Below are 20,176 nucleotides of genomic sequence, written 5' to 3' on the forward strand. Positions count from 1 at the left end.
GTCAAATCCTGGGACAATCCAGCATCTTGCAAAGTGCTCTAGCAAAATGGATTTTGGTCTTCTATTGTTCATTTGTCCATGCTGACTGTCTGTGACCCTCTAAGAAGTAAACTCATTATCATGGCAATATAGGGCCCAACCTATCTTTCAGATCAGGAAGAAGACAAAATATTGATTGATTAATTAATGAATTACTACTTTCATAAGTCCTGAGGTCAAAGTCCTTTAGACTGGAAATCACTTTGGTTTTGAAATACCAGAACCTGCAAAGAGACCCCAAAACCCATGGTTTTGAGGGAGCCCAGACATGGAGCCCAGAAATTACCTTTCCCCCAGAAACTGAGTTCTAGGAAACCTCTGCAGTGAACTCACCGAGTTGTACAAAAGGATGCAGAAGCACCTTAAAACAAATCCCATCATTTTATCCAGGAAAATACATAATCCCTTCACAATGACACCAAAGGTCTCACAATAGACCCAGGGAAGAACAACAGGGGTTTCCCAACACTGGCTGGACTTCATCCCTGAGAACTCATTCAAACCTCAAGCCTACAAGCAAATCCTTTCCCTGGGAATTCACTCAGGTCTTGCCAACACCAGTGCCACCCACTGTTATGCTGGACAAAACCCATTGTTCCATTCCAGACAGGTAAAATATTGGCCACTAGCACCCATCAGCCCAAACCCTACATACATTCAGGCAACAGCCAAGAAACTTCAAATGGAACAATGACAATTTATTAAAGTTTCCACCAAACACAGAAACCAGTCAGCAACAGTGGCAGTTGGTGCATCTCAGCCAACCAGTGTGTGGATCCTAGCCAGCCCCAGGCTAAGCCAACCAGAATCTAGAGTAGCAAAGTTCTTTTGTTTCAAACTGTTGTCAAAGTGATAAAACTAGTTCTGTAAGTTTGCATTGAGTTATGTGAGTCCCAGATCTGCACATGTCCACTTTTCCGGACTACTGGTTGGTAGCAACAGCTTGGTTTATGTTTTATGATGTTCTACAGTTGTTGTCTTTATTGCTTTAATGTTATATGTTTTTAACTATGAACGTTGTAACCTTTTTATCTTGGGCTTGGTCCCCATGTAAGCCTCCCCAAGTCCCTTCAAGGAGATGGAGCCGGGATATAAGAATAAAGTTGTTCTTGTTGTTATTATTACAGAAGATGAAATCACATAATAAATTCCATCACTATTAAGAGATGAATGAATGGATTTTAATTAAGAAAAATAAAGAAGTGATATGACATAAGAAATTGATTTAACTAGAACCACATTTTATTCATTAGAATCATAGCATCTTAGAGATCACAAAGGCTATCCAATCCAATTCCCTTCCATGCAGGAAAATCAATCAAAGTACTCCCAACAGATGGCCATCGGGCTTTTGTTTAAAAACCACCAAAGGAGACTCACTGAGAAATCATATTTCACTGCCGAATACCTCTTACTCTCTGGATATTTTCCTTATGGTTAGATGGTATCAATTATCCTGAAATTTGAGCTGAAGTCAAAAATACCTGCAGGGACACAGGTTTATGCAAGCCAGTTTTACATCCCACATAAGTAAACTAGGCTACACAAAGAAAACTCAGCCAAGGAAGTTAGGTTACACTTGAGTATGATCTATTTCTAGGTGGCCACAGATATAACATAGGGCAGTCTTATGATCACAATGAAATCTTGAGCTCCTCCTTACAGAATGAACTCAGCATGATGATTGATGCTCTTTAGCACAAGCTGCATGCTAACACATCTACCAAATAGCACTTCAGCTGGCTCAGGAAAAGACACAGTTGACTAGTGTGCAGTACACAAGAACACAGAAGGTTATGTGTAATTTCCAGAACAATGTGCTAAACTATAGACTGCTACCTAAGACCAAATGCTTGTAATTAAAACATACCATAACAACAACAACAACAACAACTTTATTCTTGTATCCCGCCCCATCTCCCCGAGGGGACTCAGGGCATCTTACATGGGGACTATGCCCAGCAATATACAATAAAATACAGCAACATAAAATGCATTCCAATTACAACAAATTAATACATCAGAACTATAAAATCACAACATCACACAATAAAAGTCAAGCCAGTAGCCAAGAGTGACACAATGGCGATTCAATCTTTCGGCAGGGGAATAAAATTATAGTTGTGCAATATATTGGGAGTACTAATAACAAGGGCCAGTGATAGAGTGAAGAGGCTAGGATATGGGTGGGGTTTGGGACTCAGTCAATTGTTCATCTTAATTGAAGATGGCTTGGAAAAAAACCAGTTTTCAAATATCTATATCCCAAATTATATGTTGTTAAATTTGACAAGATCAGTTTGTGTATATCAAGACAGCAGACACTTACTGCAAAACAGACTCTAATATGTGTGGGTAGAAAGGGGACACATTGACAGGAAAGTGATTTTGTTGCACTAAAAATAAAATGGCCGAAAACCCTTGGTTCAACCATATTAACTGTCACAGTTAATTATTCAACAGAGTCACCACCACTGATAGTTTAGTCTCACGCACTATGTGATTACTCTCAATTTTCCTTACTCAAATCATATACAATGGAGCCCCGGTGGCCAAGTGTGTTAAAGCACTGAGCTGCTGTACTTGCAGACTGAAAGGTCGCAGGTTCAAATCCCGGGAGCAGAGTGAGCACCTGCTGTTAGCTCCATGCAGTCATGCCGGCTACAAGACCTTGGAGATGTCTACGGACAACGCCAGCTCTTCGGCTTAGAAATTGAGATGAGCACCAACCCCCAGAGTCAGACATGACTGGATTTAACATCAGGGGAAACCTTTACCTTTTTTAAATCATATACTCATTTTTTCCTCCTTGGTATTCCAGAGATTGGAAGGTAATGAAATAGACTGCAAATGGGAAAAGACTTGAAAGAAGCATAATGAAATACAGATGAGAACTTGCATGTTTCATACCATGTAGAGCTCAGAGGAAGCATTATTTCACCTCCACATTCACATCTGTTGTTATAATTACTAATATCTCACATTTACCCAAAATTAGGACTCAAAACAGTTCACAATTTTAAAATACAATGCAATTACCATGCATGAAGTCAACACAGCAATAAGAAATCTAAAAGATGACAAAGACTGAGGACTAGATGGATACACAACAATATTTTACAAAACATTTGAAGAGGAATTAGCTTCATACTTACACAAGCTAATGAATATCAGTATTTAAACAAAAAAATAACAGAAATGTGGAATGAAGCAACAATAACATTAATTCAAAAAGCAGATATAGACAGCACTCTGTTCAAAATTACAGATCCATTTCATTACTAAACGTGAATTACAAAATTTATTTAAGTATATTGGCAAAACCCCCCAGCAAAGTTGGTTCATAAAGACCAAACAGGATTTTTTCCTGGTAGATAAATAAAAAAACAATTTGAGTGCAGTCCTAAATGTTACAGAATATCTACAAGAGCACAAAGAACAACAAGGAGCCATGTTTCTAAATACCATATAGGCATTTGACAACATCTCTTGGATCTTCATAGATGAATTGCTATTGACAATAGAATGCGGCAAACATTTTAGAAATGAGATTAAGGCAATTTATTCAAAACAAACTGCAACAATAAAAATAAATGAAGATCTTACAAGAAAAATAGAAGTTCAAAAAGGTGTAAGACAAGGTTGCCCTTTCACACCTCTACTTTTCATCTTAACAGTGGAAGTCTTAGCAAGACATATTAGAACTAGTGACAACAAAGAAGGCACAACAATCAAAAAAGAAAATTACAAAATGAGACTGTTTGCAGGTGGCATAGTGATATTGACTCATAATCCTTCAAAGAATATACCAAAAATTCCAGAAATAATTAAGGAAATTGGAAACATCATGGGCTTATCTATAAACAGAGACAAGACAAAGATTATGACATATAAGATGAGCAAGAAGAATCAAGAAACTGTGTCACAAGAGCTAAAAATAGATACAGTAAAGAAAACTAAATATTTAGGCATTTATTTGACTAACAAGAACTCAGACTTATTTAAAAACAATTATGAAAAGAGTGGAAAGAGATAACAAAAAGATTTACAAAGATGGAGCAACTAGAGTTGTCTTAATTGGGAAGAATATCGACAATAAAAATGAACATACTACCTAAAGAATTATACCTATTACAAACATCACTAATTGTGTCTGAAGAATCACTTGTTAAATTTTAGAATAAAGAATTGACAAAATTCATTTGGAAAAATAAAAAACCTAGAATTAAAATGAAAAATTTGCAAGACCCAAGAGAGAAAGAGAGGTAGAATGGCATCACCTATTTTGGGACTGTATTATGATGCAGCAACCTGGATTTGAATAAAAGAATTGATTTTTTAAAAATGAAAGATTACTCAACTTAGAAGAATCAGACTTAAAATATGGATGGCATGCATACTAAGAGTTTGGAATAAATATAAGGAAGTCTTCTACAGAAAAATGCCTGAATTGACTAGACAACAAGAGGCATTTCCACAATTAAAAACAGCTGGGAGAAAACATTTGACCTACAAACAATTATGAGAAAAAGGAACAGTAAAAAAAAAATTACAAGAGTTACAAAAACTTCAAGCTCACCTGATAGCTCAGATATAGGCTGGGATAGAACAAAATGGAGCCCCACACCAAGCTAAGCTTAGTCTGACTTGGCTGTGGGGAGTGGCTTTCCAGCTGGCCGCAATCAGAGCCTGATGGAGGGGAGCAGACACCTTTTGGTGCACAATTCTAGCTCAATATAAAATGCAATGTACATCTCCATTTTGGCTAAGCAGTTAAGCAAAAAAAAAAAAAAAAAAGATGTGCATTACTTTTGAGTAAATACGGTATTTGTTTTGAATTGCTTGCCCACTCAATTCTCTAGCTTCCTGGTTTAAATAGCAGACTTGTGAGATGTTTTGCCCACGTGTTGCAGATGATGTCCTACATGCCTGGATTCAATCATATGAATAAAATTGCAGGACAGCTAAGTGATATGTTGTTTAATATAATAGTTCCCACTGGTCACTGTGCTCTTAAAAGTGACAGTCTGCTTAAAGTATTTTCAGATGATACAATGCTCTGAAACACAAGAGTGTGATTCTGGATTGCTAACTTGAGTTTTCAAGACAGCTTTTTACCAGAAATCTTAAATTTGGTGGTCAGAGAAAAGCAATAACTGGAGACTTTCTGATAGCTGTAGCAAGATGGTCAGAAATCAAAGGATATCTTTCTCTAATTGATTAGGAAATGCTGGATGGAAATCTGTTACAATTATGCCTGTTGCTTGCCTCATATCTTTTATAGAGAAGATTTTCAATCAAAACTATGGTTGCTCTCTTGATAGCGTTTTCCCCTTCATATACAATTTTTACAAGAAAAGTGTAGAAGATGACTTACCCAGGGAATGACTGTGTTTAGACCATACATTCTCAAACATTACTTTCCCCTAATTCTCTCCTCAAGACTCTTGCATCTGCCTGCCTGCCTATGCTGCCTGCCTGCCTATCTATCTACTTATCTATCTATGACATTTTTAATCACTGTCAACCATTAATACCCTAAGTTTATGTACAATGTCAAAAAACACGAACTCTTTGTTGCCAGGCAACTGCAAATTCCAATTCATTCCTGCATTTACATCTTAACAGCCCCTTTCTTCCTTTCATAACACCCATTACCTACACACGAACCAAAATTTAGTAAAGTTTTTTTTTAATCACAGCTCACAGAATCCTTTGGTTAACAGGAGGAATTCTTTCTGCCCAAAAAGGTAACTTTTCCAAGATGTGACACACATATGCCCAGGCATTACACGGTATTATAACCGTAGCTTGTATTTCTGGGATATCTGAAAACATCAACTGTCCATCACTACTAATTAAGTTAGTGATTACAGTTAACCAAGTGTATGAAAGAAGCTATATATTCCCTGCACAGCAATGCCGATAGTATACAATAGACCTGTCATGGAGGGCAGACAACACTGAGAGCTTTCTTATATACTAACAATAGTCAAGTTATTGGGAATCCGGGCAGTGGGAAGTTTTAGGCTTCACAATAGATGACAATCTATTATTAAAGGATTCTACGTATGCCACCTTGCTTCCAGCAGTGTCCTATAATTGATTCTTCAGACAAAGTATCTATAATACACTTAGACAATTGTTGATATCTGACAATGGTAGGGCATTACTTTTTGACCTGATGCCCTAATGTTTAATGCTTTCACTTTCAGCTTTTACTGAAAGAGGTGACATTAGGTATTTTAAGAAAAAAGAAATTGCTGCAGTGACTGATTACTTCCAGAAAATGAGTTACTATATAGGGGAAGGCTAGAAATAGCCAATGCATTTAAGTTTCATTTTCTGTAATGCTATGTATTTAACTGCAAATGATTGCTTTAATGTGATCACTTTCCCAGTTATTTTGTTCATCAGATTTTTTTGCACTTAGTATCATTCTCCTTAATCCCTGTATTCTACTGCTTTTCCAAGATGTGATGGTGTTTGAAGAAAGCCAATATTGTTTAGTGACCATACCTTTGGATGCAGATTTGAGACGTTCAGCCAATTATTTCCACTGAAAAACAAAAGTTCGTGTACCACTTTTTTCTTATTCCCCATTTCTCATGCTGCTCCAGAAGATCACCAGGCCTCACAGGACAATTGTCGGGAGGACAGACACATGAACCTATAGGGTGAGGCAGTATTGTGAAAATTGTTTCCTATTACATGATTGGAACTCTGCTGGTTGCTTCTCTGGGAATGGACCACTGCCTGTGTATGTGAAAATGTTTAGCCTATTTGGGTGTTACATTTTCCTATTCTTAGAAAAGACTGAAGTCTAAAACTAGCCAGCCAGGGAATAATAATAATAATAATAATAATAATAATAATAATAATAATAATAATAATAAAGATCTCAGCTGGCATTTGGAAACAATAGACATTGACAAAATTACAATCTGCCAGCTGCAAAAGGCCACCCTACTGTGATCTGCACGCATCATCCGAAAATACATCACACAGTCCTAGACACTTGGGAAGTGTTCGACTTGTGATTTTATGAAACAAAATCCAGCTTATCTATCTTGTTTGTTGTGTCATACAATAAAATAACAATAATAACAACTTTATTTTTGTATGCCGCCTCCATCTCGCCAAGGGGACTTGGAGAAGCTCACACGGGGACAAGCCCGTTAAGGTTCACTTCATGAGAAAGACACCAAACACTTATGAAAAGTCCTTCACAGAAGGTAACACATGTATAGGTCCACTGATGTGCTAAATGATACCATAAAAGTAATGAAGGGTGAGATTCCTCACTATTATTTCTGAATGAAGTTGCTTGAATTGAGACATTTTAAACTGAGACTGCCCCAGAAACAACTTATTTTGAATTTGAGTTCATTCTGAGCTTCTTATCTTGCCTCATATTTCATGTTGTTATTGAAAACATAATGTTATTGGGAACAAATGGAAGCTAGGAGGCTAGCATCATACTAAAGAGGTCATTCACCCATTGACTTTATTATTGTATAGACTGTCTGGAAGGAATTTAATAATATCTTACATTACAGGTGTTAGGAACTGAAACCTTTGCATGTAAACCTTGTTATACTACTGAGCCAAAAGATATTTTCCCAATCTATCTCCCACATAAGTTTCAGCTTCCAGTAGGGAATATGAAAAACTTTAGAAACTTTCTTACCACCAGTAACCTTCTGTTACCCATTGTCTTTGCTCTCTTTCAAAATATGTGGTGCAATGGTAAGACAGTGAGTACTTCATTTAAAGCAAAGGTTGTAGTAACATCTTGATAAACAATCAAAAGATCAAGATCTTAGTAAATTTAAAATTTTCAGGGTTTTTATATACACAGGCAGATTGTAGGATCCTTGGCAAATTACATTCTCAGTGGACTTTGGCATTCATGAGGCTAATGAGGTGTTTAACATTCAATTGTTATTTTTGTAATGTGAAAATCCACTTTTTATTGTGCTACTCTATCATGAATGAGAAAGAATGAGCACTGGAAATGTTAAAGCAAAAACAGATGTCTTTGCACTAAGCTAGTTTGGACTAGGGAAAACATTAATGAGCTGGGAATATCCATTCTGAACTTTACACTTCTGAATGTAAGCACCATGGTTTTTTGATGTTCACATCTCACATTCAAAATTAGAATCATAGAATAGTAGAGTTGGAAGAGATCTCATGGGCCATCCAGTCCAACCCCCTGCCAAGAAGCAGGAAATCACATTCAAAGCACCCCCAACAGATGGCCATCCAGCTTCTGCTTAAAAGCCTCCAAAAAAGGAGCCTCCACCACAGCCCGGGGGAGAGAGTTCCACTGCCGAACAGCTCTCACACTTAGGAAGTTCTTCCTGATATTCAGGTGGCATCTCCTTTCCTGTAGTTTAAAGCCATTATTCCGTGACCCAGTCTCCAGAGCAGCAGAAAACAAGCTTGCTTCCTCCTCTCTATGACTTCCCCTCACATATTTATACATGGCTATCATGTCTCCTCTCAGCCTTCTCTTCTGCAGGCTAAACATGCCCATTTCTTTAAGCCGCTCCTCCAAATTGGATACAGTATTCCAGGTGTGGTCTGACCAAGGCAGAATAGAGGGGTTGCATGACTTCCCTGGATCTAGACATGGATCTGTACTGTAAATGATAGTTAGTATAGGTGTCTTTTTTCGAGCGCGCTGTTAGGCGCGCATGACACTGGCTAATATAGCTTCCCCAATCACTCAATTAACAGGGGACAATGCCTGCTGTCAATCAACTTAAGTACCTGGCCTCTCTTTCAATACAACAGTCACAAAGCAGTTAGACTTTGACCAAAGGAGCCAAGGTCACACTCAGTTTCAAATGCAATCTTAGCCAAAGCTTACCTGAAGCCAGGGAGCAAAGATGTCTTCTTACTTCCTCAACTTCTGCGAGAACCAAAATTGTCTTGAACTTAATCCCCAGATGTGCATTCTGGTGATTATTTGTATATTTATTAGCCTGTGTGTTCAATAAAAAAATGTTTCAAAAGTCCTTACAAAATTACGGGGCACTGGTGTTTCATTTCTAAAGTGTTTTTAAAGTATTGCTAGTGAAATTTCCATTATTATAACGAAAGTAATGAAATTTTGATACTTTTTCATTACAGTAGTTGTGCAAGTGGGGAAAATTCAGGAACTCCTTTTCCCCTCATTTTATCACTATTGGGATGAAACTTGCTACAATGGTAGAATACATTTACCTTTGTTAGCCCATCAAGTTTCACAAAATTTCACTTATCCACAGAGTTTTGGGAATTTTCAATTTTTTTTAATAAATAACATTTTTTTAAAAAGATCTATGAACTATCTCCTTGAATTTTCTATACAATAACGCAAGATAATGGGATAATTCCCCTACACTTTCAGAAATAATTATAATCTACTGATTTTATGGATTTTTAATTTTTTTGACAAAAACATCTTTTTTAAAAAACTAGCCAAAATAGCTATTTTATTGAATCTATTAACCAATAGAACTTTCAATTTAGGGATTTCTATCCAGCATAGCATAGAGATTTACATACTAGAAGTATCAGTCAGTCCTCTTCTTTTCAGATTCTATAATTTATTGGAACTCTGGCTGGCTGCTGCTACAGAGGGGAAATAGCTCTCCCCTATCCTAATTGGGGTTTTCTGATGCTAAGAAGAATTCTGGGGAATGTAGTTTATGGCAGGGTCTTTTGACGTAGGGCTCCTTGCCTTCCCAAACTACATTTCCCAGAATTCTGTGTTCTTTCCCAGGGAAGTCTGCTTACTTGCTGCTTCTTCCCTTTCTGTTGTGGTCTGCTCTTCTGATTCTGAGGGAGAAGGAGGGCAGGTGGTTAAAGAAGCAGTACTTGGGGATTTGGGGTTAAGTGGTGAGAAAGAAGGAGGAGAAGGAGGCGAGGTGACACATATATCAGAAATCTCTATGTTTCTGGAATGTCAAAGGGAGAAAGAAGTCAGAAGGAGATCAGGTAGGCTAGCAGAGAAAACACTGAGTAATCAGACTGCGCCCTAGGGACAGCTGTACTGGGAAGCTCAGGGCTATAAATTAGCAGTAAAGTCAGGAGCCCAGTGCTGGCTGCAACTGACCTATTTCGGGGAGTTTCTGTTCCAAGCACCGTGTCTTTATTCCACCGTCAGATCTCTGAAGGCTTTTGTTGTTTGCAACTTGTAAGCCTGTTTATCAAAGACTTTAATTGCTGTCTGATGTGAAGACTTCTGTTTTATGTTTGCTTGAAGACTGTGCATTATCATCGAGATTGTACTTTCTGTTTCACTAATTACATTATCTTTATTTTGGCTGAAGTAAAACCTTTTTATTTGCTTTCACTTGTGTCTAAGGCTGTTTCTGGTGTAAAACTGGACACTCTCCTAATGACAAGAGACCATTAATTTAAAGAGGAAAGGTATCCTTTTTGGCTTGGCTTTGCTTGCTTCTGCTGAAAATGAAACAGAATTTGGAAGGCTTCTAAGATTTACAAAAGGCAAACAAAAAAGTATTGGGCGAGTTTCAAATCTTAAGTTTTTGGTGCGAACCATGCCCACCTGTCGGATATTGCATCGTAATTATGATTCATATATATGACTTACTACGACTAACAAATTTGTATAGCTAATGTTGTTTGCTTTTACCATCTCACAAATATTGTTCCATTCCAATTTTGAAGAAATTTGGAGAGGCATGTAGACACAGGCACACACACTAATTCTACCCCTTTGCACTGATAGATGTCAAAATGTTGCATACAATGGCAGAAATGTATCGGTGATTAAACTGTAGAAATTATCAACAAAATCACATAGGCCAACAAAAAAAATCTTGGCGTCTTATTTTTTGGACCTGTTTCTGATTTGGGGTGGTGATGGCAAAAATTGCAACAGACTGTATCAGCTATTGTTTCTTAGATATGGTTTCATGATTTGCTATCGGTCAGTAGAGGGTGACTGGTTGATAGCATATGTTCTGCATCTCAAAGACTAAATCTTATCAGGAAAAATTGGTGCCATTTTTGGAATCAGCAGGTCAAGCAGGGCTAACATTTGAGGCTCCAAAATATGTGTTGGACAGCGTAATTATTTGCCCTTTTCCCCAGTCCATACATGAGACTAATCAAGAAAAAGAAGTTGATAGCATTAGCCCACACTGGCTTCAAAACCTTTAATGTAAATCTGCATTTTGGTTAGCCAATAAAGGGATCACTCTTTTGTGGATTTTGTATTCTGTTGTATTTTGCTTCATGGCCGGCACATCTACCTTAAATATATTATTAGCAAACATTTTTATTAAGTGCACTGGGCAGGGGGTGGGGGGAGATATCACTAGATAGCAGTTGGGATTTGCAATGTTGACAGTATGCACAAAAAATCAGAGCAGTTTGTTTTATAAATCATAATTTAGAATCCATATTGCCTTTTCTCAGAAGTCTGTTTCAAAAAGCTTTTTTCATGAACACTTAAAAGGCCTATAGATGCTAATTCCTGTGAGTTTATTTATTGCTTTGATTTGTAACTGACAGTTCAGTTTTAAAAAAAAAACAGAAAAAGACAATTTAATTGAGGGATTCAAAGGTTCAGAGTTTTGATAATGAATTGTGTGGACAACTCAGTTCAGAAGTTGCTTGCAGTCCAGCTGGTTTTGAGTGGGAGGTATTACTTTTTAATGTAGATGTTCCCCAATGTAGACGGAATGTATGAGTGTCCTTAGTCAAACAGCTCCTGAAAGGTCTACTCACAATGAATGCTGGCATTAATTACAGCTTTTCATGGGCTAAATGCATTAAATGGTTTTAGTGGGGACCCTGTGGAACAAACAAAGAAAAATATTTGGCTTCTTTCTTTGTAAAAATCAATGTAACAAAGGCCAAGACAAATGGTTTCTGAGCATTTGCTATACAGCTTTCTTTTGTGAGTTTGATATCAGATTGTCAAATCTTTGATGCTGAGAGGTTTTCCAGTGACAACGAAGTTGAAAAGAGCATAACAAACAAATAAGGGGTAAATGCTAAGAAGGTCAACCTGTTAGCTGTGCATAACACCTTAATTGGTTTTGAGAAGATAAGGACTAGAGTATCTCTTGATACAGGTGATCTCCTTCTACATAATATGAAAGTGCCCATAAACACATGTGAACAGCATTTTTGAGCATGGATCAATTGCATTCTTCCTCTACACACATAACTGTTTTGTCATAGTTAAAAGAAGGGAAGCTTATTTATCAAATAGCACACTGATCACTTATTTAGTGGTAGTAATTGAAAAAACCAGGATGTGATGGCATGCTATGGGGTGGATATATAGGGTTCTAGTTGCTAAATGAATCATGTTTGTGTAATGGGTATAAACAATTATAACAAAGACAGTTTGACAACAGTGTGTAGCAGCATCAGGCCTCTGACTGCATGATCCCTCCTGTGGGGGACTTCATCTCACTAGAGCATGGATCCACTTTAAATCTGGTTGCTGCCTCCTGCAGAATTCTGGAGTTTGTAGTTTAGGGAGGAGCCTTTAAACTATTCAGCTAGAGTGGTCCTGGGACTCACTAAACTACAAACCTTAGAAATCTTCAGGAGGCAGAAACCTGATTTAAAGTGGATCCATGCTCTAGTGCAATGAAGCACTTAACGGAAGAACAAGTATCTGTTGAGGAAAGGAGGAAGCAGCAATGACAGATAAGTATAAAGCCCTATACGGCTCAGGCCCTACCTATCTCCGTGATTGCATCTCCCCCTGTGAGCCAGTGCAGACCTTGAGATCATCAGAGGAGGCTATTCTCGCGCTCCCACCACAAGTGCGGCTGGTGGGGATGAGGGAACAAGCCTTCTCGGCATTGGCCCCCTGACTCTGGAATGCATTGCCAAAAGAGATCAGGCAATCCCCTACATTATCCAATTTCCATAAGGAACTGGAGACCTGGTGATGTCAGCAGGTTTTTCAGTAATTACATTGGAATACCGCCGATTTCTGGGCCTGAATATATTGCACAAGATTTCTCTAACTTAAAATGATACATTTTAATATATTGGGTTTATGGTTCCCGTCCCCTTGATCAGGTCATGTAAGTGTTATTTATGTCTATAATTGTATTTTTACTTTGCTTAATAATGTGTTATTATGTTTGTAATGTAATGTTTGTGTTGTTTTTATGATTGGAAACCGTCCTGAGTCCCATCTGGGAGATAGGGCAGTATATAAATAAAGTATTATTATTATTATTATTATTATTATTATTATTATTATTATTATTATTATTATTATTATTAAAGTATTGTAAAGAAGTATGAATTTTAGTTTACAGATGTCATGTTTAACTGCGTTTTAAAAGTCATGTTTAACTGTGTTTTAAAAGGGTTAATATTTCAGTTACTCTGCACTCATGGGTGGTTGCTATGGAGAAGAGGACGGAGCCAACTGTGTTTAGCTGAAGAGAGAGCAGAATTTGGAGGGAAACTCAGTCTGTGGTCAGAGAACCACAGGGAAGGTTGATTTTAGAGTCTGTGTTCTTATGAGACACAGAGAAGTCTGATTCTCAGTTGAGGGGATCAGGGAGACTCAAGAGTTTATTTGAATCATTTTAAAAATAAGTTTGGTGACTTATTTTAAGGTAACCTGTTTCCAGATAAGGAACAGATAGGCTGTGATTGTAATTCACAGGGTGACTGCAGGTTAAAGCAGTGGAGAAAGAAGTGACATTTTAGGAAGTTTGAATCACCTCATTCTGTTATTGCAACTGTTAGTCAAAGTGCCTTGAAGAAGAAAAGTTATTGTAACCATTAAGCTTGTGCCTGAATAAATGTATTATTGTTCTTTTTAACATCTCAGTCTCTGTCATACATGTTTTACCATCTAAGAAAAAGGAAGAAAAACCAAAATTTGAAAGTCTCCTCTCTAAGTAGCCAGTGGCTACATATTCCTATAGTGGTGGTCATCTGGTGGCTGCATTATAAACATCTTTACCTCTGGTGGCAGCGTAAATAAACATCTTTACCTCTGGTGGCAGCGTAAATAAACATCTTTAATAACTGGTGGCAGTGGATATAACAATAATAATATAATATATAATTAAAAACAACCTCCATCTCCACATCTCCGCAAATTGGTGTCAGAGGTGGGATTAAAAAGTTTTTCCCCCTGCCTAAAAGAACCTCAGTCGTTCTTAGATCTTTAATAATTGGTGGCAGTGGTGGGATCAAAAGATTCCACCCTGTCTGACATCTTTACACGTATGATGTTTAAATAACAAATCAGCTCGCAACTATCACTGCCCAGTTCTAATTTTATTCATTGTTCCGACACTTTATTCCCACTCCTGGTCCTATTGTCCTGCATTTTGCAAAGGTCCTGCCCTCCCCTTGCAATTTTTTATAGTCCTACTTTCAGTTCTGTGATGTTTTTAGATGTATTTTAATATGTTTATTTCTCTGGTTTAATGCTTTTAACTATATTGTTCCATCTGTGTTTTAATTTTTGTATTGGAAATTCTTTGCTTTCTGGGTTTGGTCCCCATGTAAGCTGCCCAAAGCCCCTCTGGTGAGAGGCAGGCAGGTTATAAGAATAGTTATTATTATTGATCATAATTTCAAAATATATATAATTCACACACTGCATTTTGGAAGAGGAAATGTGAAGAAAGTAGTTTTCAACATATTAGAGTCTAGTATAAAATTGAGAATATAATGTGCAGGTATAGGTTTATATTAGAATAAATACAGAGCTATCACTACTGTTCAGTGGTTATAAATTTTGTGGAAAAAAAACAGTATGGAATGTTTGGACTCAAAAGCCACCCCACTCTCCGTGTATATATTTCACCTATACTTTTTCTGTAAATTTCTCAGGAATAGACCAAAGTAACTTTGTGAGAGGGTAAAAGCAAACTGCATTAGTTACATCACTTTTAGCTTGGTCCTTGTTCTACCTGTGCAAACAAGACAGCAGAGACTCGTTTTTTTAAATTTTTTAAAATGTGAACTGGGGTCATTTTGAGAATACAAGTATTGCCCTTCTATCATCTAGTCTGGCTGGAATAGGGGGCTCATTCGTATTGCAGAATTGTAGCACTATAATTCCACTTTAACTGTTATGACCCCTTCCTAGTTAAATGAGGCACTTTTCTAAATCCCTTTCCCTCAAGTAGCATTCCCAGGATTCCATAAAGGCTAATAAAGTGAAATAATAGTGCTATATTTATGTAGTGCAATCAGAGGCGGTTCAACCACCAGGCCAACTAGGCAGTTGCCTGTGGCGCCATCTTGTTGGGGGCACCATGGAGGAAACTCCTGTCTCCTGCGGCCTGCCTCCGCAAGGTATTGAACTGCTTTTTCTGTTGATTTGTTGTAAAACATGACGTTTTAGTGCTTAATTTGTAAAATCTTAATGTAATTTGATGTTTAATAGGCTTTTCCTTAATCCCTCCTTATTATCAAACATTTTTGCTTATCCAACGCTTTTATTTTTCAGTGATTTGTTTGGGGGGGGGGCAAAATTCTGTTCGCCTACACTTGAAAAATACCTAGGGCCGGCTCTGAGTGCAATTGGAACCTGGGTGATGGAACATTCCTCAACAGGGTTGTTACCAGGTTTTGCTAGTTCTCGGAAGCTCTACCAGGGTAAACAGACTTTTGCTCTTGTGCAAGCTCAAGGCTAGCATTTATAAATCTCATGCTTCAGACTTGTCAAATATCTAGAATTAATTTTGATTTTTTTTTTCTTAAGAGAAACATCTGAGTCATTTTGAGGGAAGCCAGATGATTTCTCAAGAGGGTTCAGCACATGAAATTTTCCATGTGATTATTAATGCCTGAGAGGAAATGTAATATTTGTTAGTTGTTTACAGCAGAAAATGACAGTCTCATAGCATGAGGGTGAAATCTCTTTTTTCAAGCCCTGGCTTGATATGCCTGGAGGAAGTAACTGCTGTCATTTCAGTTTTTGTCTGGAATTTTTGGAACACATGTACAGTTCAGCACTTCCAGATCCCACTATTTCATCTTGAAGGAAACAGTCATTTCTTTATAAACGCTTTCTATCTGTATCTTTCTCTGAATGTGTGCAGTCTAAATAGCCTTGAGCAAATCCATCTGAAGAGGAGAAATATGAATGTACATTTCAAAACTGAAAAGTGTCAAATAATTTTTCACATTTGCCACTTTCTCTGATGTGACATCTATTTCAAGCCCAATGAAGACCATAAGAACCAAATACATAAAAATCTTAAAAATATAAATAAAATCTGATTGTCTTCCACGGCAGAATCTAATGGTTCCCTTTAGCTTTACACCAAGTTCCTAGCAACATATTGGATTTTATTTTGATAAATGCTTAGAAAAGTAGAAATTTGGTCTTTTAAATTCTCATCTTTACAATTAACCTGTAGTTCTATATGTAAGGTAAAGGTTTCCCCTGGCGTTAAGTCCAGTCATGTTTGACTCTGGGGGTTGGCGCTCATCTCCATTTCTAAGCTGAAGAGCCGGCGTTGTCCGTAGACACCTCCAAGGTCATGTGGCCAACATGATTGCATGGAGCGCCGTTACCTTCCCACTGGAGCGGTACCTATTGATCTACTCACATTGGCATGTTTTCGAACTGCTAGGTTGGCAGAAGCTGGAGCTGACAGCGGGTGCTCACTCCGCTCCCAGGATTTGAACCTGGGACCTTTCAGTCTGCAAGTTCAGCAGCTCAGTGCTTTAACACACTTCACCTCTATGTATCCATGGAGATAAATAACTCCAAGTCTATCTCCAGTCCATAAACATAAAACACAGAACTTGATGTTGAATAATCTTCTAAATGAATTTGGCTGATTCTAAAAAGATGACAGCAATCAATCTCTTTTCAATTGGCACCAAATTTTCACAAAAACAAAATTTTAGATGAATACGGAAGATACTCCTGAGAGAATAAGGGAAATCAACTACTGTATAAGAGGGAAAAAAACAAAATCTGTTGTGAAAAATGGGTCAGTATCTTTTATTCGTCAAACAATTAAATTATATCACTTATAAAGGGATACAATAATAATTACAGTCAAACTCAATGTGCACCTACACTGCAGTAAAACAGTATACAAAATTTAAAAGCATCTAAAGTGCATACTTCCATTCATTCAAAAACCTTGCTCAAAATCCTTAATCCAGACCATGTCGAAGCCATAGAAACTTATCATTTAAATGCTTATGTGCAGAGCCAGCTCTTCAGCTTTTTTCTAAAACCCAGAAGGGATGGAGCCTGCCTGATGTCACTGTGGAGGGAATTCCACAGCCAAGGAGCCACCACTGAGAAGACACTGTCTCTTGTCCCCCACCAATCGCACTTACGAAGGAGATGGGATCAAGAGAAGGGCCTCCCCGGAGGACCTTAAAGACCTAGTAGGCTCATAGGAGGACATACATTCTGACAGATAATTTGGACCAGAACCATTTATAGATCAAGACCAGCACATTAAATTGGGCTTGATGGCATACAGGAAGCCAGTGGAGCTGCTGAAACCAAGGAGTAGTGTGCTCTCTATACACCGCTCCAATTAGAAGTCTGGCTGCTGCCTGTTGGACTAGTTGAAGCTTCTGGGCCATCTTTAAAGGCAATCCCACCTAGAATATATTGCAATAATCTAAATGGGGTGTAACAAGAATGTGAACCACAGTGGCCAAGTCTGACTTCCCAAGGTATGGGTGCAACTGGCGTACAAGTTTTAATTGTGCAAATGCTCCCCTGGTCACCACCGAAACCTGGTATTCTAGGCTTAGCCTTGAATCCAGGAGTACACCCAAGCTGTGAATCTGTGTTTTCAGGAGGAGTGTAACCATGTCCAACACAGGCTATAATCCAATACCCTGTTCTGCTTTACGACTGACCAGGGATACCTCTGTCTTGTCTGGATTCAGTTTCAATTTGTTTGCCATCATCCAGACCATCACAGCTGCCAAGCACTGATTCAGGACCTGAGCAGCCTCCTTAATAACAAGTGGAAAGGAGTGATAGAGTTGAACATCATCTGCATACAGATTTACTTTATTAGCTTATAATAAACAAAGTCTACGCAACTTCTAAGTGCTACTGGTTTCAAAGCAAGGTCTGTACCAATTATATCATTCACACTAAACAGTTACAATGACACAATTCCAGTCCTGTTTACATGGCAACATGACCAGGCATCCTGGGAATCTCAGCAAGAGAGTATATTTCATGTTGTCATGGTAGTTAAAGTGAAATTATAATGGTATAATTTTGTAGTGTGGAAAGGTTCCAGTTGAATTCTGAGAGAGGGGGGAGAATAGGACAAGAAAAGAACTGAGATTGCCATGGAGTAAGAAAGAGGACTTTACCGCTATGTATTAGAGAACATTATATATATATATATATATATATATATATATATATATATATATATATATTAATATGAGAGAGAGAGAGAGAGAGAGAGAGAGAGAGAGAGAGAGAGCGAGCGCGGTAGGGAATAGCAGAATAGTTGAATCACAGTTGCATCTTCCTTATATTTTTTAAGGATTTAACATTTGCCTTCAACAGTTATTGACCTGAATATCTTGATATTTCTGCAAGTGAATCGATCCCTGTGCTGGTGCCTGACTGAGTGCATGGAACTTATGTATGAACTATATTCCTTTATTTTATATATTACTAGCTTGGGGACTCAGCAGTGCCTGGGTTATTAGAAGAAGACATTGTTTGTTTTGGGGTGTTAGGTAATATCACAGAAGTTTGGTTCAGATCTATCATTGGCTGGGTTCGGTGCTCTCTGGATAAGGGTGAACTACAACTCCCAGATCCCCAGGGCAATCAGCCCCAAACCCTGACAGTATTTGCAGTTGACCATATTTGGTCTGTGTGCCAAGTTTACTCCAGATCCATCATTGGCTGTGTTCTGGGCTCACTGGATAAGAAAGAACTACAACTCCCAGATCCAAGACAAATCACCCGCAAGCCAGGCCGATATGCATAGTTGGCCATGTTAGGTCTGTGTGTCAAGTTTGGTCCAGATCTGACATCAGCTGGTTTCAGTGCTTTCTGGGTGCAGGTGAATGACAACTCCCAAACTCAGGGTCCATTCTCACTAATCCCTGCAGTATGCTCATTTTGTCATGGGGCTTCTCTGTGCCAATTTTGGTCCTACTCCACTGTTAGTGGGGGGTCACAATTTCTCTGGATGTAGGTGAACTATAATTCCCAAAATCAAGGTCCATTCTCCTAAACTCCTGCAGTATGTTCAGTTGGTCATGGGGCTTCTCTGGGTCAAGTTTGGTCCCAGTCAATTGTCGGTGAGGATCACAGTATCAGTGAAGGTACTACAAGATGCATGTCAGTGGAGGGAGGGCCATGGGAGTCTCCTGCTCTGAATTCACCATAATTTACAAGAGTTGTACTTGACCTACATCCAGAGAGCACTCTTAACTCAACCAATAATGGATCTGGACCACACTTGCCAGGAATTCTGAGTATTTTGGTTTTTTTAAATGATTATATTTATGTTTGATAATAATGCATAGCAACAGTTTTTGACATATACACAGAAATGAAAGAGTGGCACATATCTACATGCTACTGTACATGTTTAAAAACTTTCAGTCTTCACCAGCAATTTGGTTTGGCATAACCATCTGAGTCAAATGCATTGCACAGAAACTGAAAAAGAAGAAAATGATGTTTCCAATTAAATATAGGCAAGCTCCCTTGTCTTGATTGTGGAAGAGTTTTAACAACAGCTGTGGCAGGAAATATACTCAGTGTAGTTTAGCCTCTCACTGAGCTTCAGCGGACATGATCCAATGTGAAATGGGTTTGTGGTACCCATCAAATTGTATTTCAGTATCTACTTTTTGTGACTCCTTCCTCATCATTACCTCTGTTATTTTTTTAAAAAGCAATTGGAACCGAAAAGAGATTTGCACTGCAATGTTATACACATTTGCCTGGGAACAAGTCCAATAGAACTCATTGTGGGTTATGTCTGAGTAGATAAGCATCAGATTGCAAAGTTAGCATGCAAGTTCTACTTTTGTATGCAGTGTGAGAGATTTTTCCCCCATGAATCATTGATAAATAAGGCTGGTCCTGTTGACTGTGATCCTGGGCACAATTCAATAATGTTAGTTATACCAATGGGGC

Source organism: Anolis carolinensis, chromosome 4 (genome assembly GCF_035594765.1).
Source record: "Anolis carolinensis isolate JA03-04 chromosome 4, rAnoCar3.1.pri, whole genome shotgun sequence".
NCBI classification, from domain to species: domain Eukaryota; kingdom Metazoa; phylum Chordata; class Lepidosauria; order Squamata; family Dactyloidae; genus Anolis; species Anolis carolinensis.